This window comes from Schistocerca cancellata, chromosome 2 (assembly GCF_023864275.1).
Source record: "Schistocerca cancellata isolate TAMUIC-IGC-003103 chromosome 2, iqSchCanc2.1, whole genome shotgun sequence".
Taxonomy (NCBI): domain Eukaryota; kingdom Metazoa; phylum Arthropoda; class Insecta; order Orthoptera; family Acrididae; genus Schistocerca; species Schistocerca cancellata.
In genome coordinates this window covers 496,125,814-496,151,012 of record NC_064627.1, presented here as the reverse complement: position 1 = coordinate 496,151,012, position 25,199 = coordinate 496,125,814, and the positions used below count along the sequence as shown (strand labels likewise).

The 25,199-nt window shown below is 45.4% G+C and overlaps 1 protein-coding gene and 1 pseudogene across 1 annotated transcript in view; one reads left to right on the top strand and one right to left on the bottom strand.

The window, feature by feature from the left end:
- LOC126162033 (ankyrin repeat domain-containing protein 6) overlaps window positions 1–25,199 on the top strand; it is a 688,216-nt gene that overhangs the window by 572,345 nt on the left and 90,672 nt on the right. The window lies entirely within an intron of this gene.
- Window positions 20,070–20,187, bottom strand: LOC126164273 (5S ribosomal RNA; annotated as a pseudogene).

Sequence of the window (25,199 nt, the reverse complement as noted above, 5' to 3'; positions counted from 1 at the left end):
AGGGTTATCTGTTGGGTAGAGATCTGGCGACATTACTGGACACGGTAGGGTTACAGGAGCTCAGTTAGGAGTGGGAGTAGTCACTGAAGATAACTCTACTCCAGTCAGTGATGTTCCAGACCGAAAACGTAGCCGGCCGGGGTGGCCGAGCGGTTCTAGTCGCTTCAGTCTGGAACCGCGCGACCGCAGGTTCGAATCCTGCCTCGGGCATGGATGTGTGTGATGTCCTTAGGTTAGTTAGGTTTAAGTTGTACTAAGTTCTAGGGGACTGATGACCACAGCTGTTAAGTCTCAGAGCCATTTTGAACCCTTTGGTTGTCATCCGCGGCACCCTTACAGCACAGCGACACATCGACGATATTCCAAGCCCCGTTTTGTTGCCCTTCATGGCAAGCCATTCTGCCCTTACTTTTCAGCAGCTCGCCCGCACACGGCTAGAGTTTCTACTGCTTGTTTCGTGGTGCAAAACTCTACCCTGGCCAACAAGGTTGCCGATCTCTCCCCAACTGATAACGCTTGGAGCATTATGGACAGGGCTCTCCAACCAACTAGGGATTTTAACGATCTAACTCACCAACTGGACAGAGCTTCGCACGATATCCCGCAGGAGGACATCCAACAATTCTTATCAATCAATCCCAACACAAATAACTGCTTGCAGAAGGGCCAGAGGTGGACTAATCCATTACTGATTTACTGAATTTGTGAAACTCTTTCTCTTGAATATATCATCCAAATTTTCTGAAATTGTAATCATTTGCTTCTCAGTACATGTACATCACGTCTAACGATTTTCGTCCTGGCTGGATTAGTGTAATCTCAAAAAGGGCAAGAAAATCAAATTTTATTCGTTCTTGAGGTCTCTTAAACATTGCAGAAAATGTCAAGTTATTAGTCAGAATTATGTCAATAATAATAATAATAATAATAATAATAACACAGAGGATTACGTCTGTTATTCTGCTCAGAAAAAAATGGTAAGGCCAAAGAAAAAAACTGCTGTAGAAACTGAGGAGGTAATACGTTTCTCACATCATTATTCCGCCTACCTTAAGTATATGGACGTAAAAGAAAGTAAGAAAGATGAAGGTTTCACTTTTTATTGACGACGAGGTTAGCGGAGCCGAAACACGGACTCGGATTGAGGAAGGATGGAGACGGAAATCGGCTGTGTCCTTTTGAATGGAACGATCCCTACATTCATCTTGAGCTACTACTACATGTACACCACGAGCAACTTGTATCTGGGTGGCCCGATGGGGAATTCAGCCGCTGTCCTCCAGAAAGCTAATCCAGTGTCTCAGCTACTGTGCCATCTCACTTGGTTGCCGGCCGAACGAGGTGCGGCGCGAACCACGTCATGTTGTAAAATAGTGAAATAACATTCCGCCGCTATTGGAAGAGTAGCCTCCACTAAGGTTTGTAAAACTATTGGATGAAACCACTTGATCTCATTCTTGCTACAGAGGCTTTAACGTTGGTTCATAGTTTTTCAATATAACGCCCACTAAAATCCAGAAGTATCTTAAGACCGGCCGCTGGTGGCCGAGCGGTTCTAGGCGCTTCAGTCTGGAACTGCGCGACCGCTACGGTCGCAGGTTCGAATCCTGCCTCGGGCATGGATGTGTGTGATGTCCTTAGGTTAGTTAGGTATAAGTAGTTCTAAGTTCTAGGGGACTGATGACCTGAGATGTTAAGTCCCATAGTGCTCAGAGCCATTTGAACCAGTATCTTAAGATATGAAATCTCAGGTAAGTGCCCTATTTCTCACACTGTTGAACGAAATGTAAGATACTTCGAAAGCGTAATCAAATATAACTGTTTAATTTCCGATGGTCCGCACATCAACATAACGGCAGTCCTTTTTGTTTTTAGGCAGTGTCGCTGATACCGCATTAGTCTAAGCTTTTTCACAACAACGCTTCAGCACAAGAGTCAACAAATTTTTCTGTCGAACGGCAACAGACTTAGGACTTATTTCGCAGGATTAAGAAATCCACTGCATGCAGTGAAACTTAATTCTTTTTAATACGTAATGAATGGGGTTGTATTGTACAACATTCGTAGTATCCTTATAATGAATATTGCTTGTCTAGAGAATGAGTTAGTCCATAGGTATATGTCAAGATATATTAGTAAAATGCAGCTTTTGAGGCCTTTCTGGTGTGACTCAAAATTTCGACATACCGACATTCAACAGGGTCATAGGTTTTTACTTTCACCTGTTAGTGAAAAATAGTTTACAGAAAAAAATTAAGCCAAGCGACTGTCTTGTAAAGTGTCTACGGTATGAGCTTCTTAAGTTACTGACATCCTTTTCGTGTACCTCGCGGAGTGCCTGAGCGGTCATAGATGCCATGTCACAGACTGCGCGGCCGCTCTCGCCGGTGGTTCAAATCCTCCCTCGGGCATGCGTGTGTGTGTGTGTTTTGTTATTAGCATAAGTTAGTTTAAGTAGTGTGTTATTAGCATAAGTTAGTTTAAGTAGTGTGTAAGTCTAGGGACCGATGACCTCAGCAGTTTGGTCCCTTACGAAATCACACAGATTTGAAAATTTTCCTTTACTTGTGAAATTTCGGAATTAGTTTGTTTCAGTACGGCGTCCTGCCAATATTTACACCGCAAGAAAATTTGAACTTTGTGTAGGATATATTACCTGACTGTGTATTACAAATAACAAATGTGTTGCCCCAAAGCGTTGAAAATAGCGTGATCTTAGTTTCTAAGTTACGAAAGGCTCTACAGGGTGAAAAGTATTTAAGCCGACAAACTCTGGGACGTTATAGGGGACCTCAAAACAAATATTTTTCCCTAATGTCATTTTTTCCTATGAGGATAATTTAAACCGGTGGAGGCCGTATTACGCTCGTCAGTTGTTAGAGGCGCCGTATTACTATCTTCAGTTGTTAGATGGCGTATTACGCTCTTCATTTGTAGGCAACTGCTGTCCACCAGTGTAGTAGTGCATTGTCTCTCTTTACTAATGGAGCAATACACATGGGTCGAGTACACTGATATGGTTGGTGCGTACTACGTAGCGCACCACAACGGACGAGCTGCACAGCGGGTTTATCAACAACAACATCCTAATCGCCGTATCCCGCATCATACGACCTTTGCTGCTGTGTACCAACGTCTGCGTGAGACCGGGTCATTTAGCAGATTACCTGGACAGAGTCGCCGTCGCACGGTAAGAACGCTGCAATTTTAGGAAGCTGTCTTGCACCATGTGGAGCAGGATCCTTCAATCAGTGCAGTTCTTCGTTAAGGTGTGGGTCGGTGTTGTTGGGGACAGTTTAATTGGGCACCATTTGCTACCTAGGCCATTAAACGGCAGGCACTATTACAATTTTCTCGCCAGAGCATTGCCAGAATTGCTGGAAGCTGTCCCGCTCCCTACAAGACAACGCATGTGGTTCCAACATGACGGGACGCCGGCACCTTTCAGCCGACGTGTGCATCGATTCGTGGACCGACGGCTCCCAGAAACGTGGATTGTCAGGGGTGGTCCTGTACCATGGCCTGCTCGATCACCAGATATGTATCCTCTGGACTTTTTTTGTGCGGGGCCAGATGCATAATCCTGTTTACGCAACTCCTGTTGCATCAGAAGAGGATCTGATTGCCCGGTAGTAGCAGCAGCAGGAACAATTCAGGATACTCCTGGGGTACGCCAGGTACATATAGTCTGCGGCCGCGAGCTCGCCTCCAGTTCACCACCGGCAATGCAGGGTGAAGCTTTGACAACGCCAGCCACTCGTGCTGGCGAAACGTCAGAAAAATCATTAGATGAACGTCGGCCGAAGAACCCGAGACAGAAGCCAATAGGCAGTTTGGTGTAACCTTTGTTTACGTGTCAATGGACCAGAGAAATCTTCCTCTACCGGTTTAAATACTCCTCATAGGCAAAAATGACATTAGGGAAAAATATTTGTTTTGATGTCCCCTACAACCTCCCAGAGTTTGTCGGTTTAAATACTTTTCACCCTGTATAAGTAAATACCACACATATTAGAAACGATTGTGAGTCGATTTTCAGTGAAATCGTTTTCCATTGTCGTAATACGTGTGTGTTGCACCAGATCAGTGGAGGCGCCGCTTCTTCCGAATCTCGTAAATAAATTATTCCTCAAGTTATTCCTTTTGTAATAGTACTTCTTTTTTCGTCTTTTGTTTTAAATTTGAGTTATTATTTCGTCCCGATCTCTGCCGGAACAGATACAGCTGTCGGTAATTACACTGACACGCAGGAAGTGTATTAAGGTCTGCTCCAGGGACACATTTATGTCTCTGATAATTCACGGCTGGAAAAGCGCTCTGGTAATTTGTGCACGGTGTTACAGCGGTCTGAGTGCCGGGTATGGTATGGTATCGCGGCGTGACGTGCCGTGGAATGCCGCGTGCTTTGGCGGCCGTCCAGTGCAACCTCACACGCACCTGCTGCCTGCTCCCTGCTCCCGCTGCGACGCCCGTACGGGAAAAGCCATAAAATTTATAACCGCGATTCCTCGCTCGGACGAAAACTACTTGTAGCTAGCGGCGAGGCCTTTTATTTTCCCGTCCGCTGTTGGCAGGCGAGGTAGCGCATTCTTTGTTCCAGACGTTCTCGCTGTGCAACTGCCCAGGGAGGTGAAATCATACCAAAGACCTGGTACGGTTCTAGTCTCGGCAACGGAAAAGGTTTCGCACGATTTCATCTGCTTGATCTCTCATCTATTAACTACAGACGTTGTTAAAGCGACTAGCTTTAAAACTTGCACCACGCAGTTGCATGTAAAATATGGATCTGGGCAATGGGATTGAAAACAAAAATTTCTTACTGCAAAGAACTCCTCGTAATCGATGTAGATGCTACTCGACACTACGTTGCTCTCAGCGAAAAACAGTTGAATTGAGAGTAAGTGTGCAATTAAATAATCTTAAATAATAGATTTCGAGGCTTCTGACTTCAACTTCAGTTGTTCCTGATACAAGTAAATATTGAAAGGTGTAAATGTTAGGAAAAATGGTTATGAAAGATGTACATATAATGAGAAATATCGGTTTGTTTGGTACATTTGAAAGATTATTTGGAATGGTCACTACTTTGAGTATCTTTGCATGCTGAATACATGAATGATCCGTATTCTTTGTCCGCGGCTCGTGGTCTTGCGGTAGCGTTCTCGCTTCCCACCCACGGGGTCCCGGGTTCGATTCCCGGCGGGGTCAGGGATTTTTTCTGCCTCGAGAGGACTGGGTGTTGTGTGTCTTTCATCATCATTTCATCCTCATTCACTCGCAAGTAGCCGTAGTGGCGTTAAAGAAGTTGTGGAGCGGCGGCCGAACCGCCCCGCGAGGGGTCTCCCGGCCACCACCTAAGTGACGCCAAATTACATCAGGAGATTGCGAACACCATAGAAGAAAGCTTACGGACGCGACAACAGTGGGCGTCCACCACACAAGGGTGGGTTGAACGTGGGAAACCACAAATAAGGAAAACACTGATTAGGCACAGTGGGGAGAAGGCATTCTGGAGGAAGAGCACGGCAGACTTTTACGCGCAATGTCTAAAGGACGCGCTCAACTGCCCTTCAGACGACGACCTGCTTCTCACGCGAGTTATAACAATAAAGGCGTGCCTACTGAACATCAAGCGTCAACAGATGAAAGGCGTCGTCGTCCGCAGCCAGACACACGGCGCCACCGAGGGCGAACCTGCCACACTGCACCACCTGCACAGGGAGAGAGAGAGGGCTCATGGCAGAGCTATCAGGGAGCTCAGCGACGCAACTGGCCGCAAGATAACAACTAAATGGGACATGATGCGTCACATAGAAGAGCATTTCTCCGACCTCTTCAAGCGCAATGTACCGGACGATGCAGAAACAGCGAAAATCCTAGATCAAACTCGCAGACAGCTGAATAACGCCGACCGCGCATTGCTGACGGAGGCAGTGTCAGAGGACGAAGTAAGAGCTGTCCTCAAAACCTGCGCCAACGGCAAAGCTCCAGGAGCGGACGGAATTCCGTCAGAATTCTACACCACCTGCTGGGACAAAGTAGGTGGAACTATGACGGAAATTGCCAATGAAATATTAAATGGAAAAGAAATACCACCTTCGTTCCTGGAAGGGACCATCACCCTGATCCCGAAAACAAAAGCGCCTAAAACATTAGCAGACTACCGCCCAATAACTCTTCTAAACGCGGACTATAAGCTAACAGCAAAATGCGTCGCTGGAAATATGAAGCTCGCCCTCAAGAAAGCCATCAGCCCGTGGCAGACATGTGCAGTGTTGGGCAGAAACATCTTCGACGCCGTCTGCACGTACAGAGACGTTATAGCACATGCCGCATCCAACAGAACGACCGCAGTGATCATTTCTGTAGACTTCCAAAAGGCCTTCGACAGGATCGGTCACCGGTACCTACTGAAGACTTTGACGAGACTAGGTTTTGGCCCCAAATTCGCTCAAGCCATCTAAAACATGGTGACAAATGCCACATCACGAGTCACTGTAAACGGCTGGGTATCTGCGCCGATAAAACTGGGGAAATCTGTGAGGCAAGGGTGCCCACGGTCGATGGCACTATTCACAGTAGCCCTCGAACCAGTCCTCAGATAACTCGCCGCCACCATCAACGGCTACAAGTTGCAGGATGTTAAAGTAACGTGTATGGCATATGCCGATGACTTGAGCATTTTTGTGGACGGAAAGGAGGATATTGACAGTGTCTTCCCAATAATTGAATCCTTTGGCAAGGCATCTGGGGCGAAAACCAACCCCAAGAAAACCGTGCTGCTCCCGATAGGGAACGTGAAATTGAGAGAGGCCAGACCATGGTACCAGGTGACCGACAAATATAAGGTGCTAGGTGTTCAGCTGCTGGCCTGCCCACTGAAAATGGCCGCAGAAAACTGGCGGAACATCCTGAACACCACCAGAGGGCTCGTCAGGGCACACTCCAACAGCAGCTGATCAACGCAACGATCCTGACGAAGGCTTGGTACATGGCACAAGTGATAAACTTACCAACAGAAATAGGGAAGTCTATAAGAAGCGCTGTGTACTACCTGCTGTGGAGGCGGGAAATTTTCAAAGTGTCGCAAGCCACCAGCACTCTCCTTAGAGAAGAAGGGGGGCTGGGTTTGATAGATGTTACGACAAAATGCGCGGCACTGTTGCTCCATCGAGCAATAAAAATGGAGGACAGAAGTGTAGACTGTACCACGTCGTCTCTACTGAAGCAATACAGGCCAGACTCCGAGGAAGCGCCGGTAGACGTCAGTCGAATACCTTTTAAGATGCGCTACCTAAAACAAGTAATAATGGACAGCAGCTACATAACATCCACCCTAGCAATCAGGGAGATGAGAACTGCAGGGAAAATCTACCGAGCGCTACGAGGTAAACAAGTCATAAGCAGAACGGAGACGAATCTTCCAGGCCACGCCTGGCCACAAGTCTGGAAGAATCTCTCCGAAAAAGCCATACCTCCAGAAGCTAGACACACGTGGTACAAAGTCGTACACAGGAAGATCCCCACAAACGAGCGCCTAGCACGCATCGGCATGCGTGAGTCGCCGAACTGCGAAGCGTGCAACCAAATAGACTCCCTGGAACATCGCTTCACATGTCGGACAAGCCAGTAGATATGGGAGACGTGTAGAAGAATGGTGGCGCACATGAACAGGGCGGACCACTGTAACATAGAAATCACTGCTCTCACCATCCCAGAGACAAAAAGCTTCCCTCGGCCAAAGCGCGTCGCGACCATGTGGATACTTGCAATGACAGCGCATGCGATATTCTCCAAAAAGCAGACGGACACAGTACAGTTCCTCACAGATCTCTGGGAGGAGCACAAAAGGGCCAGGCAGAAAAACAACTACCGGCAGACGTTCCAAAACTATCTGCAGATCGCGCTGGACGCCGCCTTCAAAGACGCCCTCCGTCCCCACACGCCGCGACCGCCGCCACCGCCGCCACCGCCGCCACCGCCACCACCGCCACCACCGCCGCCGCCGCCTCCACCACCCCGACACACGACGCCGACACACCACGCCCTCCCATAGCCCCTCAAGACCCCACCGTTTGCTGACGCAGACATCCTCCCATCCTCCAACATCCTCAAAGTGCGTGATAAATGAGTGTTGATTGTGTTTGTGTGTCAAGTGGCACTGCATCATCTGCGTTCTCACGTGTGAAAAAGTGCGATTCAGCAATCATATCGTCACACAACTAGGGAAAGTGCTTAAATATTGGTGATCTCCTGCGTGTCCAAAAGTGGTTATGTAAGTACTGCACAAATTCAACTAACATTCATATTAATAATCGTGGCAACCATACACAGTTGTGACTAAATGTAAAATGACGATTCGCAATGATTTATTATCATCTATCAAATGATTTCCTCTCACTTTCTCTCTCTCTCTCTCTCTCTCTCTCTCTCTCTCTCTCTCTCTCTCTCTCTCCCAACCTCTCTCTCCCCCAACCACAATCAAATAACTATCCCTAAATTTACTATCCATATATATGTATATACATTGTTTGTTGAGTGTACCATAGAAATATGTCATAGTCAATAGGTTCAACCAAATTTAAAGGACGCCATCTTTTGGCGCCAACCAAATTAATCTCATTAAATGCCATTAAATACTCATAAAAATAAGTACAGCACCAATAAGTGGCACACAGAACTGGAGCTGAAAAAAGACTAGAAAACAGACAAATATAAAATTTTAAAAAAAATACATATTTAGAAACAAATTTGCTTAATAGAGAGAACTAAATCATAAAGGAAATACAAGAAAGGCTATAGGAAAGAAAAGATACGATTACTGTATGTGTGAAACCTAAACGTGCCTTTGATCAAGCAATGTATTTGTTAACTTGTAAATAAAAGTTTATTACGTTACAAAAAAAATTCCATACACTCATTATTATTATTTGGCTATCATAGGTTGTAATATTATTGAGCAGAGCTCGGGTGAACGAAGGTGTCGGAAGCAGTTATCGGCCAGGGAGGGGGAGAGAGTGTTGTGTCATGGCAGAGTGAGGAGCTTGGATGGCGGATGTGCTGCACAGTAATTCTTATTTGAGACGTCCCATGATGTAATATAGGATATAAAATTATTTTGGCATTATTTTATAGAGAGACGACACTATTAAAAGACGGTAACATGTATGAAGTTTTATTTACTGCATGCGCTAATGGGAAAGTATTGTACAGGCAAGTTTCGTTGTGTGTAACAATATTTGTGCGTTCATATCCTGCCTGAATTATCGACCATATGTTCAGTATTCTAATTAGTTTGCTCCCACCACTGTTAGTTAAAAGTATTTCATTAGGAAAGCAAAGCGTTAACGTTACATACACTGCAAGTCATATACTGATGGCAGTGGTATGGCGCGCAAGCAACACTGCATGAAACAACCGCAGAAATCAATGTGGGACGTACAACGAGTATCCGTTAGTTCAGTGCGGCGAAATTTGGCATCAATGGGCCATGGCAGCAGGAGACAGTCGCAAGTGCCTTTGCTAACTGCACAGCGTTACCTGCAGCGCCTCTCCTGGGCTCGTAACTATATCGGTTGGACCCTAGACGACTGAAAAACCGTGGCCTCGTCAGATGAGTTTCCATTTCAGTTGATAAGAGCTGATGATACTGATTGAGTGTGACGCAGACCCACGAAGCCATGGGCCCAAGTTGTCAACAAGGCTCTGTGCGAGCTGGTGCTGGCTCCATAATGATGTGGGCCAACTGAACTGACTGTTTGCCGGAAATGGCTGGAGACCATTTGCAGCTGTTCATGTACTTCGTGTTTCCGAACAACGTTGAAATTTTTTGTGGATGACAACGCGCCATGTCATCGGGCCACAATTGTTCGCGACTAGTTTGAGGAACATTCTGGACAATTTGAACTAATTATTTGCCCAACCAGATCGCCCGACATGGGACATAATCGAGAGGTCAAGCCGAGCACAAAATCCTGCATTGGCAACACTGTCGCAATTATGGAGAGCTATAGAGCCAGCCAGCATGGCTCAGTATTTCTGCAGGAGGCTACCAACGACTTGAGGAGTTCAAGCCACGTCGAGTTACTTCACTACATCAAGCAAAAGGAGGCCCGACACGATACTGGGAGGTACTCCATGACTTTTGTCACCTCAGTGTAATCTAGATATTGCGTGTAAAAGTAAATTTTATGATAAATGACGATACTATAAAAAGGTTATCGGTCATGTTAGTTCAAGTTTCATTTGTGTCATTAATAGGATTACATATAATTGCAGAATATTTTCCTATTGATTTCTAAACATTTCATGTGGCTAAAACCTATTTTTAGATGAAAAGATAGATTTGGAAAGTCCTGCACTGTCGCACCTCGCACTATTGCAGGGACAGTGAAACATATTTTCAGAAATGAAAGTGCCTGGGCCCTGCCCACGGTCAAAGCTAGACTTTCGATTCTAACAGACGGATTCTGCATGCGTAGTAAAGCAGGAAGTTACTCAGGGTCCACCAGCAGTCGTTTCCGATTAATTCCGTGGAGCAGCACGTCGCGTTATTTTCTCATGCGCCGTATATGGACACGAGTGTGCAGATTCTGACGCGGCCGCGAGTCTGATTTCACATGACGCCGCGGAAGCTCCGAGACAGGGACGGAAAGAACGTTTGAATATGTCACCTATAATTCTGCTTCTGACAAGACACTAATTCTTACGGAGCAGAAAAACGCGCAAACGAGAACTCTCCGTGGCTACAGTCTCCGTGTCACAATATTTTAATGTCGGCAACCTGTATCCCGCGACGGAACTCGAGCTGTCACCACTGTACGTCGCAAACAGCAATCGAGGCAGAAGTTGCAAACGTGTAGCCGTGCATCGAAAAAGGTGCAGTCTACTTCACTTGCGTCAAATGTCACACTGCGCTGTCTCCGATGAAAAAAGACCATATTCTGGGCGGTTACCTTGCAGGAGGAATTGACGAATACTACGCAAGGCTTTTGGTCCTACTGAACGAAAAATATGCGAGGAGAGGTTTGGATGGCAAAAGAGGACAAAAATTCTACAAACTACACACTTTCTCAAAAAAGGTGTCTTAGCAACGGGAAAACGGAGGGATGTTAAACACAAATTTCTAGAAAATCTGCCTTCGTAGCCAAAGCTCCGAGTTTCACCTTAACCCAAATTTAAAAACATGTTTCAACTAAATGCCCTTTAAGAGTGCATTGTAGAGGACACTGATGCCATAATGCGTGGGCTGCATCAAGAACTGCAATTCAGGACTGGTGTCTAGACGCAAAGAAATGGGTTCAAATGGCTCTGAGCACTATGGGACTCAACTTCGGAGGTCATCAGTCCCCTAGAACTTAGAACTACTTAAACCTAACTAACCTAGGGACATCACACACATCCATGCCCGAAGCAGGATTCGAACCTGCGACCGTAGCGGTCTCGCGGCTCCAGACTGTAGCGCCTAGAACCGCACGGCCACTCCGGCCGGCTTAGACGCAAAGAAAACGTCGGAGAACAGTATACCAACATAGAGGGGATTATATTGGAAAGTAAGTGCATTTATTATCTAAAGGAACATATGTTTTCAAATTGCTCTCACGGATTAAGTAAAATATAAATCTCACTCAGCGTTACTCGTGAAAATGGATAGCCGTAGAGCCATTTTCCCCGTAAGAGAATGTGTCAGTCTCGTAACTAGTGGATACTTTCTTTATTATATTGAGGTCTTGCGAACGTGCTCAGTGGAACGTGAAAGTAAATAATTGCCGAGCCAAGGTTCCTGTGGGGGTTCGGCACGAAGAGCGGCGTTTGTGTGGACGGCAGCTGCGCGGTCGTTGCAGGTGCGCAACGGCGGCGGTGACGTCACACGCATACCTGTCGCCCGTACGCATGCGCCGCACGCGCCAAGTCGTGCCGACGGCTGTCGTGCTGTCTCGCCTGCGAGGCACCGACTGTCCGCCGTGCTATACCAGTTTCCTTTTCACCTTTGTCAAGCAGGAAAACCTACCATCGGAATACACAGCTGCTGCGAATCTTCCTTCTGAAAGAATATCCCGAATGTACGACCACTGTATGTTTCAACTTGGCGAAACTGACACGCAGTTTCGAAATGTATAGTGATTTATTCAGTTTGTGAACCCCACGATAACCTAAAAATACAAACTGAACCCTTTATTATTAATGCAGTGTGTGGATTAAGTTCCTACGAGTTGCTTGACTTTGGTTACGATGGACTTTTATCCATTCCACATCTATGAAGTTCTCCTTCTTGATGACCTTTACAGACTACGATGAATGAACCAATGAATGAATTTAACGGTTACAAGGAAAGTAACTGATAAAAACAGTATTAGATTTGGCTTGTAGTTAAAGTGCAATAACCAGAAATATAAGACAGTATACGTTCTGAAACAATTTCGAGACGAGCTGACTCGGTGTAGAAGTAACGTACAATTTCGAAACAGTGGATATTAGTTTTACTAACAACAAAATAGCAATGGGTTTAAAACTATCTCAAAAAGAGTCAGACTTTACCTATCTCAATGCATTTCCTGTGCGCTGAAAAAAATAGGTGTTCTTTGTCATCAGTTTAACTGAGAGAAAGTCATATGATGTTGTTGGTTAGGATACACGCGGAGGGTAGGTTGAGCTGCCGAATTGCTTTCTTTTTTGCTTAGACTGACCTTTCCATCGCGATGTGCGTGATCTCTCCAGTGTTCTGATGTGGAGCTGACTTCAAAATAGTTCAAATGGCTCTGAGCACAATGGGACTTAACTTCTAAGGTCATCAGTCCTCTAGAACTTAGAACTACTTAAACCTAACTAACCTAAGGACATCACACACATCCACGCCCGAGGCAGGGTTCGAACCTGCGACCGTAGCGGTTGCGCGGTTCCATACTGAAGCGCCTAGAACCGCTCGGCCACCCCGGCCGGCGTGGAGCTGACTACTATGATTATATGTAAACTATCTGATCAAAAGTATCCGCACGTGGACATCAATACTGGACGTGTCTACCTTTCATCTTTATTACGGCTTGAACTGTGCTGCGGACGCTTTCAACAGGTGTTTGAAAGTCTGTGGAGGAAGGGCAGGCCATTCTTCTACGACAGCCGAAACCAGAGAAGGTTGTGTTATTAGACACTGGGGTCTGGAGCGAGTCGACGTTTTAACACATCCCAAAGGAGTTCCGTAGGGTTCAGGTCGAGACTTTGCGCAGGCGAATCCATTTCAAGAATGATATTGTCCACAAACCTTTCACAAATGTTAGCCATGCTGATATAATTAGGCTTCGTCTCCGAACTGTTCCTCTAAGGTATTGCTGCTAGCGCTGTGGAATACGAGTGGTTCCTTCTGCTGGTTTCATGTAATTTTTTATAACCATCCTCCGCAATGGTCGACGACCCCTTGGAACATGGGGACTGTCTGGTCTTGATTTAACTGTGGCTGCCTCTGCACATTTCCACTCCACAATCAAACCATCAGAAATAGACTTGGGCCGCTTTGCAAGGGTTGAAATGTCCTTGATGGATTTGTTACTCAGGTCACATCTACTGACTTGTCCACGTTCGAAGTCACTGAGGTCTTCTGAACGACCTATTCTGCTTTTAGTGCTTTGCTACCGTGACAACACTATGCTCCCTTGGCGCATCCTTTTATAATGGTGGGTCCTCCTGCGTAACTTCTGGTGATAAATTACGCATTACGTAAAGATGTTCGTATGCTTTTGATCAAATGTTATGTTAGAGTCATCGATAGATCTGAAAGAGGAAAGAAAGACTGAAAACAGAATAGCTGAATGTCCTCATCCAACTTAAAGATCTTCACATCTTCATCGAGTGTTACATTGGATTGAGTTACACCATGAGACACTGTGGAAATGTATTTAGGATGTTTCTAAAATGAATGTAAGAGATGAGAGGGCTTGTAAATGGGTCATAACAAGCAACTTTCACATATCAGCCCAAGTCGGAATCCTTAGCGTTCGGTGCTAGGCGTTATTTAAAAACGTCGTGCGTCCCGGGAAGGTAGGCATACGAACCGCCACCGAGTCTACATGGTAACAGGTCGCCACGGCAACGTTTTCAATTTCTTTGTTACATCAAAGTAAAAGGTGTTTCATGTCGTTTATTTGCAAACAATTACAAAAAAACTGGAAATTGCGCCCTCCAGCTTGAAAGCATGCCGTACGACGACGCCTGTGACTGCCGCACCCTTTCAAACATCCGTGGAAAACTGTGACAGCATCAGAGGTTGCCATAACTTGCACACTCAGCTTTTCATCCATCTCTATGCGTGTTTTTAGATGACAGATTTCAGTTGTGTCTAGATGAAAAACACGGGGGATGTCAAGTCGGGATAACGTGCAGGTCATACCACCGGCCGCACCGCAAGAGCGAAATGCGCAGATGCACCATCATGTTGGTACAACACGCGCTGTCGCACGTTGTGTGGGACATGTTCCAATAACTGTGGCAATGTTTCTCTTAGCAAGATTAAGTATCTGTTTGCGTTCAGTCGTTGGGAGAGCATGTACTTACCAATCAGATTATCGCCTACCAAACCAGCCCGAATATTGTTGGCGAAGCGCTCTTGGTGACCCGAACAGAGGGGCGTACAGATTTTCCTATGCCCATATGTGTTGATTGTGGCTGTTGAAAACACCTGCTCTTGTAAAGGATGCCTCATCCGCAAAAAAGTACAAAGTGTGGGAATTCAGTTTGGATGGCACACATCTGCAAAATCACTGCCAGAAGTCAATGCGAAGCTCAAAATCTCCTGGTTTAAGGGCTTGAACTATCGGAAGCCGGTAAGGATGCAAATGATCTTCATTCCACACATGCCCGACCGTGGAATACCTATATCTCGAGCAACACTCCTCCAGTTTGTAGAGGGCGTGTTATGCAGCTGTGCTAACGCCTCCTCTTCAAACTCTGGTGCACTGACGAACGTGTCCGGCCTTCGCATCTGTATCACAAAATGAATGCATCGGGTTTCTATGTGGGCCTCAAATGCACATGCGCCTTTATGATACTTTGTCAGTGGACGACACACCTCAAGTGCACCTGCTCTAAGAGAGACACCTGTGGATGGCGGTGAACGTGTGCAGATCTGGCACTCGACGATTTAAACACCACTCTGTTCAGAACCAAACACAAGTGTGTCTCCGTTTGTTGACACCCTGACGTACGACATTATATCAAACAGGCATTCACATGCCAGCAAATGCCGGAAAAAATCGCGTGGTGTTACCCTCACCGGAATACCTGCTACTATTTCACCGCGGATGGCAGGTTGTATGCCTACCTCCTCGGCGGCGATCGCTGTTAAATGTTGTCTAGCGCTCGAACGCTAAGGGATGCGGACGTGGGTTGCTATGCGACAGTTACTTGATATGACCTACTCTACCAGCCCTCTCATTTTCTTTTTTTACGTTTATTTTAGAAACACCCTGTAGAACTTAATTCCAGAAGCTGATACGAAGTCTCGTGATCAAGAAGTCCCAATACCAACCGAAAATTAACTGAAAATTTTTGTATATAATTGTCCATCTTGATCGCTATTTATATTTTTATTTGTGTAATACAACTGTCCGTTGTATTCCTGTGGATTACTTGTATGAAATGACTGCTAGCTATTTTTCGCGAAACGAGTGTACAATTTGTAGACGTTACCTTGAATTTTACTGTGAGAGTTCCAGTTCATTACTTTTATGGATAATTTTTTCAAATGACTGTATGCTTGACTATTAAACGAAAATCTGAATTTTATTTCACAAGCCAAATTGCATTTAACGCCATGTAATGGCCACAGATTGTTATATAAAGCAGGCTGCTTCACTAACAAGGGAACCTCCCCATCGCACCCACCTCAGATTTAGTTATAAATTGACACAGTGGATAGACCTTGAAAAACTGAACACAGATCAATCGAGAAAACAGGAAGAAGTTGTGTGAAACTATGAAAAAATAAGCAAGATATACAAACTGAGTACTCCATGGGCAACATCAAGGATAGTATGAGCTCAGGAGCGCCGTGGTCCCGTGGTTAGTGTGAGCAGCTGCGGAATGAAAGGTCCTTGGTTCAAGTCTTCCCTCGAGTGAAAAGTTTACTTTCTTTATTTTCGCAAAGTTATGATCTGTCCGTTCGTTCATTGACGTCTCTGCTCATTGTAATAAGTTTAGTGTCTGTGTTTTGCGACCGCACCGCAAAACCATGCGATTAGTAGACGAAAAGACGTGCCTCTCCAATGGTAACCGAAAACATTTGATCGCAAGGTCATAGGTCAACCGATTCTTCCAAAGGAAAAAAAACGTCTGATATATTCAATACGACACTGGTGACGGCATGTGCGTCACATGACAGGAATATGTTGTCGACCCACCTAACTTGTACACTTGGCGAATGGATAAAAAGATTCTTCTACCTTGCCCGATTTACGTCTTTTCGTGGATGTGATAATCACACCCAAAAAAGTGATGAAAACATAAGAGTTTTTCACATAAACTGAACATAAAAAATTAAACTCTTCACTCGAGGGAAGACTTGAACCAAGGACTTCTCGTTCCGCACCTGCTCACGCTAACCACGGGACCACGGCGCTCATGAGCTCACATTATCCTTGATGTTGCCTATCTTGCGCATGGACTACTCAGTTTGTATATTTTGCTTATTTTTTCATAGTTCCACACAACTTCTTCCTGTTTTCTCGATTGATCTGTGTTCAGTTTTTCAAGGCTTATCCACTGTGCCAATTTATAACTAAATCTGAGGTGGGTGCGATGGGTAGGTTCCCTTGTAAGCAGCACTCGTCATGGTACAAGTGTACGGGTGACTTGGCGAGATATAATGCAACAAAGTATTAAAGTTGGCGTGTCTTCGTTTTGTTCCATACAATGTATTTCTTTTCCATACAATGTATTTCTGATAGAAGTATTATTTCTCATTTGTTCTTTTTATCTGAGATATTCTGATATGGCTGTAGCCCAAAAACGTCGAGGAGTATATTTTTAAAAAGCTAAAACATTGATGGGCCAACCGGGACCGATCGACCACCGTGTCGCTCTTGGCAATGTTCCCATCGGAAGCGGTATGGAGGACATCTGGTCAACACACCGCTCTTCCGGTCGTTGTTGGGTTTCTTGACGTGGAACCGCTACTAATCGGTCGATTATCTCCTCAGTTGGCCACCTGAGGTTGAATGTACCCCGTAGCAGGCCTCCTGCCAAGGAAAAATCTGTGGCAGCACCAGGAATCGAACACAAAAAAAAAATGGTTGAAATGGCTCTGAGCACTATGGGACTTAACATCTGTGGTCATCAGTGCCCTAGAACTTAGAACTAATGAAACCTAACTAACCTAAGGACATCACACACGTCCATGCCCGAGGCAGGATTCTAACCTGCGAGCGTAGCGGTCACGCGGTTCCAGACTGAAGCGCCTTTAACCGCACGGCCACACCGGCCGGCAATCGAACACAGGACTCCCGCATAGCAGTCAGCTACGGAGACCGAGTTCTGCGTACACATAGAAGAAAATTCTCAATATAAGCACCTGAACCGACTGCCACGAGCCGAGCGTCACAGCACAAGCGTACATTAACAGCCTCGCTTACGGAGGTGGATACCAATTTTATTAATACACTGGCCCTAAAAATTGCTGTAGAGAACTAAGTTTTGATAACGACACGAATAGTCATTATTCCATTCAGAGTTTCATGTTTGCAGACAATCAAGTAATAATCGCAAGTTCAACAATATTTGCTCGAATTACAGACAGCAATGTAAGGGTATATTTTAAAGTTTGCATAGCCAGTTTTTTTTTTTTCAGTAGGGCTTCGTTCAGGGAGTAGTTTATCAGTTTACTTTGCATCCTTGCTGCTTACTAATTTTTTTGACTTCTCACTATCATATTGGTATCCCGACTAAACAATGCGTGTTCCTCGAAGGACAAAGCTGCATTTCGTGACTGTTTAGCGGACATTTTGTATAGCCTGTCGCTGTTTCTTCTATTTATGAGTGTGACAATAGGGAGCAGTGCCGTATTTACCTGATATACACTCCAGGAAATGGAAAAAAGAACACATTGACACCGGTGTGTCAGACCCACCATACTTGCTCCGGACACTGCGAGAGGGCTGTACAAGCAATGATCACACGCACGGCACAGCGGACACACCAGGAACCGCGGTGTTGGCCGTCGAATGGCGCTAGCTGCGCAGCATTTGAGCACCGCCGCCGTCAGTGTCAGCCAGTTTGCCGTGGCATACGGAGCTCCATCGCAGTCTTTAACACTGGTAGCATGCCGCGACAGCGTGGACGTGAACCGTATGTGCAGTTGACGGACTTTGAGCGAGGGCGTATAGTGGGCATGCGGGAGGCCGGCTGGACGTACCGCCGAATTGCTCAACACGTGGGGCGTGAGGTCTCCACAGCACATCGATGTTGTCGCCAGTGGTCGGCGGAAGGTGCACGTGCCCGTCGACCTGGGACCGGACCGCAGCGACGCACGGATGCACGCCAAGACCGTAGGATCCTACGCAGTGCCGTAGGGGACCGCACCGCCACTTCCCAGCAAATTAGGGACACTGTTGCTCCTGGGGTCTCCATGAAGCTGGGCTACGGTCCCGCACACCGTTAGGCCGTCTTCCGCTCACGCCCCAACATCGTGCAGCCCGCCTCCAGTGGTGTCGCGACAGGCGTGAATGGAGGGACGAATGGAGACGTGTCGTCTTCAGCGATGAGAGTCGCTTCTGCCTTGGTGCCAATGATGGTCGTATGCGTGTTTGGCGCCGTGCAGGTGAGCGCCACAATCAGGACTGCATACGACCGAGGCACACAGGGCCAACACCCGGCATCATGGTGTGGGGAGCGACCTCCTACACTGGCCGTACACCACTGGTGATCGTCGAGGGGACACTGAATAGTGCACGGTACATCCAAACCGTCATCGAACCCATCGTTCTACCATTCCTAGACCGGCAAGGGAACTTGCTGTTCCAACAGGACAATGCACGTCCGCATGTATCCCGTGCCACCCAACGTGCTCTAGAAGGTGTAAGTCAACTACCCTGGCCAGCAAGATCTCCGGATCTGTCCCCCATTGAGCATGTTTGGGACTGGATGAAGCGTCGTCTCACGCGGTCTGCACGTCCAGCACGAACGCTGGTCCAACTGAGGCGCCAGGTGGAAATGGCATGGCAAGCCGTTCCACAGGACTACATCCAGCATCTCTACGATCGTCTCCATGGGAGAATAGCAGCCTGCATTGCTGCGAAAGGTGGATATACACTGTACTAGTGCCGACATTGTGCATGCTCTGTTGCCTGTGTCTATGTGCCTGTGGTTCTGTCAGTGTGATCATGTGATGTATCTGACCCCAGGAATGTGTCAATAAAGTTTCCCCTTCCTGGGACAATGTATTCACGGTGTTCTTATTTCAATTTCCAGGAGTGTAGAATACTGGCTGAACCTCATGTATGGACACTAACAGCGGGAACTTTGTCACATCTATCCCAAAAAAATAGGATTTAGAGAAATTTTCTGACTAAACGCTTACAACGCAGCATTTAAGATTTATCGTTTATCTGTATAAGATCTTACTATACGCTTTGTGATTTGAAGGAAGGATGAGACTGAAAGATTTAAATCGTTAAAGTATATCAGTTAGTTTTGCAACATATCTGTGGTTAACTATACTTCTTTTAAAAAAGGATAAAAATCTGAGATTCACGGCCATGCAAAAGCAGTATTTAAATTTAAAGGAGCACCACAATATTACAGTAAGCAGACATGTTTGTTAGGTAAATTCAAGATAACAAAAGGAGTTTATCAATTAGGCAAAATTTACTGATAAACTAAACTACGTCTGAACAGCCCTTGAAGCCCCAACGGTACCGACCGGCCGCCGTGTCATCCTCAACCACATGTGCCACTGGATGCTCAGATGGAGGGGAATGTGGTCAGTACACCGCTCTCCCGGCCGTATGTCAGTTGACGAGACCGGAGTCGCTACTTCTCAATCAAGTAGCTCCTCAGTTTGCGTCACAAGGGCTGAGTGCACCCCTTGCCAACAGCACTCGGAAGTCCGAGTGGTCACCCATCCATGTGCTAGCCCAGCCCAACAGCGGTTAACTTCGGTGATCTGACGGGAAGCGGTGTTACCACTGAGGCAAGGCCGTTGGCTCAAATTTTACTTATATTTATATAAAATACTATACTTTCCCAGACCATCAGCCTTAACGTGAAAGTTTCAGTTAATTACATTTTCTTGTTAGTGTCAGACCTAAGCTTGGTACTAATAAAGCTACTTATAATATCTGCATAATTTAGTTGTCTAAAATTATCACTTTCAATATTGAGTGAAGAAAGTTGCCCGCGATGAAGCTCGTGGTGACTGCATGAACTTATTACGACGTCACGAGTAAGGAACCTATTTGTCAGATTCTGTGGATCTTAAGACATCTTGTGCTTCGCCCGCAATATCTCTTTAATGAATGAAGCTTTACGAAAAATGTTTTCCAGCACTTCAAGAGCATAAGACGTTTCTGACGACAGCAAGTTCTGGTTTGGAAGAAATCGCCACTCTGCGTAGTCGATCTAAGGTGTGCTAAGATCACGTTGACCATTCTTTTAAGAGTCTTAGCGGCATTTCCAAGTGATGCGACGCGCGTGTTCGACCGAGAACCACCGAGCATCTGAGGCCAGGCGGCGCGGTGTCTGAACGATGAATGCTAACCAAAGAAAAATTCCGCCGAACAAGGCCGAATAAGCCCGTATACGTTTTTACGATTTATGAGTGACTACACCACAGTATTGGCTCACGGACGCTTTTATAACTATTTTTTTATACGAATCTATTTGTGGCGCGGGCTGCGATGCACAAACTCGCTCTTTACAGACTCACTCTGTGTTAAAGTGGTTAACAAAGTGCTTGACTAATTTTTAAAGTTTGTTGCCTTCACGTGTGTTCAGGAGACTGCCACACAGCGGCCACATTACGCTGGTACTGTTCCGTTAACTTCGTCTAACTTGATTAAATTGCAGGAAGGATTAGGACTGGCGAAATTTTACAAATGTCCTTAACAGGATCTGGGCACTGTTGAATAGTTAAAATGCTTATTGGGGCCTCGTTTAAAACTGTGAGTGCAACGAAAGATTGATTTGCAGGCTCGCTCAAGACTGCACTAAGTCCGCCTCAGCAAAGTAAAAGTTAGAAAAATCGGTTGTCGATTACTTTTCAAATTTCACAAATCTATGCAGAAATGTTCACAGATTCCTAAACACGACGCTGCGGATCAGACTTAAAGTTCACAAGCACAACTGTCGAAAAGCTTCTCAAAGTTCCCCAACTCCTGAAGAAATTTTGGAAGTCCCAGGACTCTTCGCCTAACAAATTTCAATCACTTCAGTTGCGACTGACACGTCGATCATTAGCGTATGCGTTAACCACGAACCTCGAAAAGTAACTCACCACAGGCAACGTTGCAAAGCCCACAAAATTACACACACTGAACACACTACTTAAAACAAAACCGTACATCTGTACATTGTACGAGACTCGCGCTTGCAAGTTTGATTGTTTTCAGCTCTTGAAAAATGCCACTTTGATTGTCTCTTTATCAGTAAATATATCATAATGTCCTCCGTTGCCTGCGCGTGAACTTTATGATGAATAAAAATTGCATTAAACATATCGTTACCAGAAGCGTTACACGTTATTTAGGGCTAGAATTTCATCAGATTTTCGGTGGTTACATGACTGTTTCGGCGAGGTCGTTGATTTTTGGGTTAATTGAAACTTATTAAGAGAAATAGTCAAAATTAGCATGATTTACTGTTATCTATTTTAAACCTGAGAAGAATAAACCTCTACATAGTTATTTTACTCTACCGTTAGATATAGCCGCTCCATTTATTGTTTTGCTATTTATTTTGCACTAAATTGAGTTTTAACACTCGGAATCAACGTTCCTGCCCATAACTCAAATGGTACTGCTTTGACATATTATGAAGTTGTTTTCAGGTAAGGCTATTCAAGCTCTATCGCTTGACACTTTGTTCATAAAGATCGCTTACGACCTTTGGAAGTTATTAATTTTTAAAGATACGAAGTACATTTATTTATTCCATCGTCAACACCTAAATTACTATTGCATCTACAGAGTGGGTATTTAGACGTGCTTCCTTGCCTCGTTACTCTGTTTCACTTGCTGCCACAGCCGTATCTTTTTTAATATTACTTTGCGACAGCTATGAAATAATTTACGGCCTATGACTTTTCGCCATGGCGGCAGCCCAGTATTACGTGTGGATCTGTTACGGCCATTTGGACGGGCAAAACCGATAGCAGCACCGCTTCTGAGTACCTGCTGTCCACCTGACCGCCGGCTTGCTCCGTGGCTCGCGTATTTCGCCAGGGGCAGAGGCCGAGGTGTCGCCTGCTGGTCAAGCAGACAGCCACAAGGCGACGTCTGGTGATCGAAGAGGCCATTCCACATTCCATTCTGTGTGCAAGTCGCGCCGTTTTGCTAAAATCACACTGATTGAGATTAATACCTCCTCGTCTTAATTCTAAACAGGGAATCGCCAACATGGCTAGGTAGCGATCTATGTTAACAGGCACTGTTTGCCCGTTTCCACGAAAACATAAATAAAGAATCTTTAATGGTGTATCGAGATAAGCTTAATCTCTCTAGTCGTAGAGACCTGTTGATGCAGTTCTCGCAGGATTTCTGGTGCTCAGTAGCTTAACTGTTGTTTGGCCATTCACAACAAATGGAAATGAAGCCTCGTCAGTCATGATCAAAATGATGTCGTCTACCAGCATTCTGACATCCTTTCTTCAAACTTGTGTCGACTGATGAAGTCACTTGGCGCAGTTGTTGCACGACCATTTCTCAAAGGGGTGAAAATGGAGGTCGAAGTGTAACATTCAGCGAACAGACTTTTCTGGGGCAGAAAGGGCGTGATCGTGACGCACTGTTCAAAGATGAAGGATGGCTTCAACCACCTGCGGTACCTCGTGTGGTAGCATGAGGCACATCCCACTTATTAGGCAAAACGCACACGGGTAGATTACAAACTGTTCTCGAAACCCAGTCGAGTTATGATTGTCGATTGTAAGCAAGTAACAGTTGGATCAGAACGTATACTAAATCCAATGTAATAAGCAGAGTAATAGTAATACAGCAGACGGTAGGAATGTAACAACACGACATTAACTATGTCTTCTGGTTTGCGTCTACCAGGTGGTTTTAGGACCACTTTCTTAACTTTCTTTAACTATGTCCTTTGGTTTTAGGACCACTTTCTTAAGTTTCCCCGGAAATCATGGAGTCTCTCTACGTGAGATGACGTGTTGGAGAAAGGTGTGCCCGCCAAGCAACTCGTCGCTTTCAGTGAAGGTTGGCTTGGCACACCGCTGGCGGTGCAACCTCGCAGATCATATCGCTGTATTCGATATCTGAATCGATATCGGCGACACCACTTTACAACGTTTTTCAAAAGCCGAGCAGTTCGATTACCTCTCCGCTCAGTCCCTGATCTCAAAGATTCTGCCGTTTGGAAAGTACTTGTGCACATCGTAGTGGTGTCCCGTTTTGGAAAGCGATTCTGAACACGGAAAATAAAATGATTTCGAAGTCATCAATGCGTCAGCACAACAGAATAATCCGTTTCAGTCAACGCATTATAAATAAACTGGAACGGCATAGGGCATCACGTTATATCAACCATTCCAGAAACGTCAGAAAAAGGCCGCGCGCTTGACAGTCTTTTCATAACACATCCCCGAGATACCCTAAATCTGCACTTTTAATACTTAAAATAATTATAAGTAGTCTTGATTCATCAGCATATGTGCGAACATGTGTGGTCTTAAATTAGAGGAGAGCAGTGAATGAAACAATAAGCCCTGTGAAACTAGGAAGATAGCTATACTGTAAAATAAGAACAAAACAGTAACCAAAATAAAGACACCCCCTTCTAAAGTACACATCTGCGGAACCAAACTCGGCCACTGGGTAACATTCAATACCACGTTTCTGCACCCCCTCCGCTGCAAATTATTGGATCCTCCTTGGCTTCCTGTTCATTAATGTGGCACAGATGCTGCTCAAACCTGTCCTACTCCCCTGACGTCACTGTAAGACGAGGCCCACGAGAAAGACAAGCCGTTGCGCGTACGCCACAGCACGTGACACTGCAGGTCTTACGAGTGCCAGCAGTCGTCTCCGGCGGGGAGCGAGTAACTATTTCAGACGATGTTCCTAATTCTTGACTTCGTGCTTAAACGCATGTAAGTTCTCGATAGCACATGACAAAATTAAGATCTTTAGTGGGTACCTTTTCAATGAAATATTGATTTCCCGTGGGTCGTGCACGGAGCCCAGCGTTCAGGTGTGACGTCACAAATTCTTTGCAGGGCCCGTATATCTCGTTGGCCCCATTACAAGAGCAGGGGTCCAGCCCACTCTCGGCCTGGGGCAAGTTATCTCTCCTTTTAGATGTTTGTTCCATTTAAATTAATAGGGGAACATTCTTGATTTTAAATTTGAATTATTTTTTATATCATTAATTTGAATATTTTAACTATCATTACCTATTATTTGCATACCATCTATTCAAAGAAAATACAAAAATTTAAAAAAAAATGTTTATTTACAACCAAAATAAATATACGAAAATGACTAAATTTGAACCAGCTTTGTCGAAATACCAACTATATGCCCAAAGCCGCAAACGACTGCCTGTGCTCCCGGTTGCCCCAGGCCGGGAGTGGGCTGGCCACCCGAGCAATGGGGATCATCGAACATCAAGACGCTGCTGAAGGAGCTCTGCCCCCTCAATTAAAGACGACGGGAGACGGATGCAGAGGAAGAGCAGCTGTTAGGAAGTCGCTGAAGAGGACTTGGGAAAAAAACCCGAAGGTTGAGAAGATGAGAAAAATAGAGAAGTTGAAAAATTCCCTCCGGGGATTTCCTTCAGACGGCGCCGATGGTTTTGCAGTTTTTGAGAATCGAGAAGCTTAACAAAATTTTATTCTATTGAATGAATAAAAATAAATATTATCATAATGAATTTAAAAAAAAATGGTTCAAATGGCTCTGAGCACTATGGGACTTAACAGCTATGGTCATCAATCCCCTAGGACTTAGAACTACTTAAACCTAACTAACCTAAGGACAGCACACAAC